Source organism: Jaculus jaculus, chromosome 9 (assembly GCF_020740685.1).
Source record: "Jaculus jaculus isolate mJacJac1 chromosome 9, mJacJac1.mat.Y.cur, whole genome shotgun sequence".
In the NCBI taxonomy this organism is placed as follows: domain Eukaryota; kingdom Metazoa; phylum Chordata; class Mammalia; order Rodentia; family Dipodidae; genus Jaculus; species Jaculus jaculus.
The window spans coordinates 7544689-7552039 of record NC_059110.1 but is presented as its reverse complement, the minus strand read 5'-3'; the positions used below and the strand labels follow the sequence as shown (position 1 = coordinate 7552039).

General features: G+C 48.9%; 1 pseudogene; it reads right to left on the bottom strand.

Moving 5' to 3' along the window:
• Nucleotides 1-5054: 5054 nt before the first annotated feature.
• Nucleotides 5055-5837, bottom strand: LOC105944761 (annotated as a pseudogene).
• Nucleotides 5838-7351: the final 1514 nt, after the last annotated feature.

Below are 7351 nucleotides of genomic sequence, written 5' to 3'. Positions count from 1 at the left end.
CAAGTGCTGGGATTAAAGGTGTGCACCACCACGCCCGGCTTATGTTTATACTTTTTAAATTATGACTTACTGAGATGGGGAGATGGCTTAGTTTTTTGTTGTTGTTGTTGTTTTGTTTGTTTGTTTTTTCTTTTTCAAGGTAGGGTCTCATTCTAGCCCAGGCTCACCTGGAATTCACTATGGAGTCTCAGGGTGGCCTCGAACTCATGGCGATCCTCCTAACTCTGCCTCCCGAGTGCTGGGATTAAAGGTGTGCGCCACCACGCCCAGCTTCAAGATGGCTTAGTTTTTAAGGATGCTTGCTTGCATAGCCTGCAGATACCATGGGAAGCCAGATGCACAAAGTGGCACATATGTCTGGCAATGGCAAGAGGTCTGGCATGCCCATTCTCTTCCCCACCCCCGTCTATCTTGCTCCCTGTACTTTCAAATAAATAAAAATATTTTAAAAAATAAGTTATGGCAGGGCGTGGTGGCACACACCTTTAATCCCAGCACTTGGGAAGCAGAAGAGGAAGGATTGCCATAAATTTGAGGCCATATGAAAAAGCATGACTTACGATGTGAATTCTTATTATTTGTTGGAATGGCCCAAAAGCTACCAAGTCCCAGAACAGTCAGTAAAATCCCTACATAAGTGGATTTACATTTATGAATTTATTATGTGAAAAGCAAATGGGCTGCAGGATTATCCTGGTTGGAAAATGACTGGATGAACAAATCTATAAATAGTACCGAAAAGTGGTCGAGACTCAGCTTAAAATATCGAAGTCCATCAGCAGCGCCCTGGGACTACCACAGAATGTTTTCTTTGTAATAAAAAAAGAAAGCACCCCATTCCAAAACGATGGGCAACATTTCAAACCAGCCACTCAGTAATGTGTTGAGGGATGAGGGGTGGCGAGTTAGAGGTTGTAAAGCAGCTATATGCTGAAATACCTTGGGAAAAATGAGTTTGTTTTGTACGTTTTAAGAAAAAAAAAAGTTATTTTTCAGTGTGCTACATTTTGTGCCTGGACATGCACATGCCCCATATTAAGCAAAGAAAGGAAAGAAAGAAGAAAAGAGGGAAGGAAAGGGGAAAAGAGGAAAGAAAAGGAAATTGGGTCTGGTTGGTAATGCGCGCCCATAATGCCAGTGCTTGGGAAGCTGAGGCAGAAGGATTGAAATGAAACCAGTCTTACCACACAGTAAGACTCTGTCTTAGCAAAACTAAAGAAAGAAGGGAGAGAGGGAAGGAGGGAGGAGGGGAAAGGAGGAAAAGTAAAAGTCCATGCCTAAGCAAAACTTCAGAGTTTCTGAAGCTTTCTCTCATTATTACAGGGTGACATCTCTTTTAGAAAAAATTGTGGGCTTTCTTTGTTTTAATATTTTTCTTTTCTTTCCTTTCTTCTTTTCCAAGGTAGAGTCTCACTTTAGCCCAGCCTGGAATTCATTATGTCGTCTCAGGGTGGCCTTGAACTCACGGCAACCCTCCTACCTCTGCCTCCCAAGTGCTGGGATTTAAAGACGTGTGCCGCTGTGCCTGGCTTATTTTTAAAATTGCATTTATTTGAACACGTGTGTGTATGTGTGTGCCAAAGCCTCTTGCCATGGCAAATAAACACCGGATTCTTGCACCACTTTTTGCATCCAGTTTTAGGTGGGATCTGAACCTGTGCTACCAGACTTTGCAAACCAGTGCCCTAACCAGCTAAGCTATTTTCCCAGCCCCTAGGATGACATTAAAAAAAATTTTTTAAAGAATATTTATTATTATTATTACTTGGTTTTTCGAGGTAGGGTCTCACTGTAGCCCAGGCTGACCTGGAATTCACTATGTAGTCTCAGGATGACCTTAAACTCACAGCACTCCTCCTACCTCTGCCTCCCAAGTGTTGGAATTAAAGACGTGTGCCACCATGCCCAGCTTTATTTATTTGAAAAAGAGACAGACAGACAGGCAGGCAGAGAATGGGCAAGCTAGGACCTCTAGCCACTGCAAATGAGCTCCAGATGCATACACCACCTTCTGCATCTGGCTTACATGGGTTCTGGGGATTGAACCTGGTCCTTTGGCTTTGCAGGCAAGAGTCTTCACGGCTAAATCATCTCTACAGCCCCAGGATGACATGCCTTGAAATTTTAATTTATTTTTTTATTTTTTTAAAATTATTTATTTATTTATTTGAGAGTGACAGACACAGAGAGAAAGACAGATAGAGGGAGAGAGAGAGAATGGGCGCGCCAGGGCCTCCAGCCTCTGCGAACGAACTCCAGACGCGTGCGCCCCCTTGTGCTTCTGGCTAACGTGGGACCTGGGGAACCGAGCCTCAAAATCGGGGTCCTTAGGCTTCACAGGCAAGCGCTTAACCGCTAAGCCATCTCTCCAGCCCTTCATTTATTTTAAAAGTATTTTATTTATTTGAAAGAGACACAGATAAAGGCAGAGGGAGAGGGCAAGGGAATGCTGGGAGCTCCTACCACTGCACATGAGCGCCAGGTGCGTGTGCTACTTTGTGCTTCTGACTTCATGTGGGTGCTAAGGAATTGAATCCAGGCTGTCAGCTTTATAAGCAAGTACCTTGAGCCACCGAGCCTTCTCTATCTTTTAGGGTGACTTTTTTTGATTGTTATTTTTTGAGGTAGAGTCTCACTCTAGCCCAGGCTGATCTGGTACTCTGTAGTCCCAGACTGCCCTGAAACTCACAGTGATCCTCCTACCTTACCTTCCTGGTGCGAGCCCCCTGACCCGCAGGAGAAGCACGACCACCAGACGAAGATCCTTCTCGATCACACTTTATTGGAGAGCCTCTTGGTTAACAGGAAAGTTGATGGCGAGGGGCGAGGGGCGCAGGAGTGTAGCTGCTTTTATAGGGCAGAAGACTATGGGGCGCCTGCTGATTGGCTGCTATAGGCTCACCCACCCACAGGAGCCACGGGATAGGCTCAGGACAAGGTGCATCAAGCGCATGCACAACCTCAAGGGAGGTTGCTGCCTAAATGAGGAAGTATTTACCTCAAGACTGGCGGGAAGCCAGCATCATCTTGTAATCGCGTCTGCATTGGCTCCCTACACCTTCCCAAGTACTGGGATTACAGGCATGCACCACCATGCCCAGCAGAGAGAAAGAATGGGCACAGCAGGGCCTTAACTGCAAACAAACTCCAGGTGCATACATACTTTGAGCAACTGGCTTAACATGAGCACTGGGGAATCTGTAGGCAGACACTTAGCTGCTGAGCCATCTCTCCAGCCTTTATTTGTTGTTGTTTTTTTTAAAAATATATATATTTATTTATTTACTTGGCGATAGTGAATGTGGATATCAGGGCCCCTTGCCACTGTAAACAAACTCCAAATACAGGTGTTACTTTGTGCATCTGGCTTTAAGTGGGTACTTGGATACTGAGGAATTGAATCAGGGTCTGGATGGCTTTGCAAGCAAGTGCCTTTAACTGCTGAGCCATCTCCCCAGCCCATCAGGTTAATTTTTTTTTTTTTTTTTTTTTGTGGTAGGGTTTCACTGTAGCCCAAGCTGATCTGGAATTCACTATGTAGCCTCAGATTGGCCTTAAACTCACAGAGATCCTCCTGCCTCAGCCTCCCGAGTGCCGGGATTAAAGGCATGCGCCCTCATGCCCTGCTTCAGGATTAATTCTTTATTAAAATTTTTATTTATTATTATCTGCAAGCCAGGAGGGAAGGAAGGAGGGAGGTAGAGAGACAGACAGGCACATCAGGGCTTCTTCCCACTGTAACTAAGTTTTTCCACAAACTATCCTGGCTATTCTGGTTGCAAGGATGGGTTGGGGGTGGGGGATCAGAATTCTCAGGTCTGTTTGGCTCAGCCCCATAGCCTACTGCCGGGCTGGAGCACCACTCCTTCGCCTGAGAGAGCAGAACAGCAAAGATAGCTCATGCAGTCGGTAAACTCACAGTACAGGCGGGGTGTGATAGAGCTCAGTACCCAAGCAGACACATGCCCAGCATGTTTGGGGCCCAAGGGTCAATCCCCAGTATTGGAAACCAAAAAAAAAAAAAAAAAAGAGCTCTTATCAAATCATCAATAGCAAAGTGTACAGTGTCTTGTTATTATTAATTTCCAGGAGGGATTAAAGGAAATTATTCCTTTTTAAACTTTGTTGTTATTTATGAAAGAGAGACAGAGAGAGAGACAGGGAGGGAGAGAGAATGGGCATGCTAGGGCCTCTAGCCACTGCAAATGAAATTCAGATGCATGGGCCACCATGTGCTTCTGGCTTACCAGTTCTGGGAGATCGAATCTGGGTTCTTAGGCTTCACAGGCAAACACCTTAACCACTAAGTGATCTCTCCAGCCCTAATTTATTTTATTATTATTTTTTAAACAGTCTGAGCCAGGTATAGTGGCATACACCTCTCGTCCCAGTACTTAGGAGGCTGAGGTAAGAGGATTGTCATGAGTTTGAGGTCAGCCTGGGGCCAAAGTGAGTTTCAGGTCAGCCTGGGCTGGACTGAGACCTGTTTCAAGATTTATTTATACGTGTTTGTGTGGGAGGCGGTGGGCACGACAGGACTTTTGTTTGTTTGTTTGTTTTTATTTATTTATTTGAGAGCAACAGACAGAGAGAGAAAGAAGCAAAGAGGGAGAGAGAGAGAATGGGCGCGCCTGGGCCTCCAGCCACTGCAAACGAACTCCAGATGCATGCGCCCCCTTGTGCATCTGGCTAACGTGGGTCCTGGGGAATCGAGCCTTGAACCCAGGTCCTTAGGCTTCACAGGCAAGCTCTTAAGCCATCTCTCCAGCACACGACAGGACTTTTTTTTTGCCACTGGAGTGCCAGACACTTGAGCCACTTTCTGGGTCTGGCTTTGCTTTGGGTAGCTGGGGGAATGAACCAGGCCTCTGCAAGCAAGTTCCTTTATGACCACTGAGTCATGGCCCCAACCCCAAGGAATTTTGGTTCTTAATCCTCGGCGAGGCACCAGGTGGGCAGCTAGAGAAGTCATTTCAGAAGAGTGCTCCCTGTCCCCAAGCTGGGATCACGCAGATCCCCCTCCCCCCCCCCCACCACCACCAGGGATGTCCTTCCTAGTGGAAGGGCACGGAGGTTGGCGAGGCCTGTGCCCCACTGTCCCTGGGGCCTGCCAGGGGCTTCTCTTCGAAGACCTTCTGCAGCGCCCTCTCTCAGCGACCTCGCGCCCGCCTTCCTCCGCAGGCTGCCCACCACCGCGCAGACCACGGGGTTGGCGCTGCAGTCGGCGGTGGGCAGCGCGTGCAGGTAGGGCAGGAAGCTCCGCACGGCCCGGTGGCCGGCGTCGGAGTGGTAGATGGCGATGAGCAAGCAGCCCCTTCATGGGCTTGGCGAAGGCCAGGAAGAGCGGCGCGGAGCCCGCGATGATGCAGAAGAAGCTCTCCAGGGCCCGGCGCGAGCCCCGAGAGCGCCCAGGGCAGCGCGCGGGCGGCGGCGCTGGCACCCGATGGGGCAGAGCGCGCACAGGCAGCGCTGCGATGGCCGCGAGCAGGTGCCCGCGTGGCAGCCCCAGGTCAGCAGCAGCAGCCCGTAGCGCAGCACGACGCTCACCAGCCGCAAGACACAGCGGCTCCAGGTGCAGCAGGTAGACCGTGAACGGCCTCCTCTGGACGCAGAAGAGGAGGAACCAGATCAGGAGGGCGTTCCCCGTCACCCCCAGCACGCAGATGAGCAGGGACACGTAGAGGTAGCCATGCCCGCCCCGTTCGGGCCACGTGCGCCCCGTCACGGGCTCCCGAACCCACGCTGTGGTGCCTTCCAGGGATTCGTTTCTGGTGCGTGGTGCGGTCTCCAGGGGACGCACAGTGGCTGTCAGGGGCTCCATTCTTGGGAAGTGGCCAACTTTCTCTTGTATACCTGCTGTCAAAAAGAAAAAGAAAAAGAAAGAGAAAAAGGAAAAGAAAAAGAAAAAGAAGCCGGGTGTGGTGGCGCACGCCTTTAATCCCAGCACTCGGGAGGCAGAGGTAGGAGGATCACCATGAGTTCAAGGCCACCCTGAGACTACATAGTGAATTCCAGGCCAGCCTGGGCTAGAGTGAGGCCCTACCTCGAAAAACAAAACCAAGCAAGAAAATAAAAGAAAGATGCGGGCTGGAGAGATGGCTTAGCGGTTAAGGCCCTTGCCTGCAAAGCCAAAGGACCCCGGTTCGATTCCCTAGGACCCACGTGAACCAGATGCACAAGTGGGTGCATGGGTCTGGAGTTCATTTGCAGTGGCTGGAGGCCTAGGCATGCCGCTTCTCCCTCTTTCTCTGCCTCTTTCTCTCAAATAAATAAAAAATATATATAGTAAAAAATGAAAGATGGAAGTGATGGGTGTCATTTGCTCTGCATCTCACAGGGAGTTCAGGCTTATTGGGGGACCTCTTCCACATGGGGAGGGAGGAGGGAGGCCTCAGAGAATCCTGCTGTTTCTTGATCGTGTTTCCCTTGGTCTCTCTTCTACCGCTTACCAGGCTCCATTGTAACGACCATGTTCCCTCCGCTGATCCAGGGTTGGCTCTGATTCCCGCCCGAAGACAGACTCTCACCAGGATGTTTATCCATCCCTGGCTCTATGAACAAGAACACTGTAATCTTCGTTTTAACCTTGCCTTCCTGAACAAAGTTTCTAAGGGTTCTTACCAGAAAAAGTAACAGAATCAGAAAAAAGGTTTAAAACGAAACATTTAAAATGTGCCAATAGGGCCTGGGGGGATTGCTCAGTGGTTAAAGGTGCTTGCTTGCAAAGCCTGATGGACAAGGTTTGATTCCCCAGTACCCGTGTAAAGCCAGATGCACAAAGTATTGTACGTGCCTGGAGTTCATTTTCAGGGGCAGGAGGCTCTCGCCGGCTCATACTCTTTCTGTCTGCTTTTCTCTCTCCCTTTCTCTGATAAAGAAAATATTCTTTTTTTAAAAAATTTTTTATTTATTTATTTGAGAGCGACAGACACAGAGAGAAAGACAGATAGAGGAAGAGAGAGAGAATGGGCGCGCCAGGGCTTCCAGCCTCTGCAAACGAACTCCAGACGCGTGCGCCCCCTTGTGCATCTGGCTAACGTGGGACCTGGGGAACCGAGCCTCGAACCGGGGTCCTTAGGCTTCACAGGCAAGCGCTTAACCGCTAAGCCATCTCTCCAGCCCAAGAAAATATTCTTAAAAAATAAAATGTACCAACGAGCAAAAGTGAATACTTCAAAAATAAGTAAGCTAAGTGTGCTGGTGGACACCTTTAATCCTAGAACTCAGGAGGCAGAGGTAGAAGGTTTGCCCTGAGTTCAATGCCAGCCTGGGGCTACAGAGTGAGTTCCAATTCAGCCTGGGCTAGAGTGAGACCCTGCTTCAAAAAATAAAATAAGCTGGCTGTGGTGGT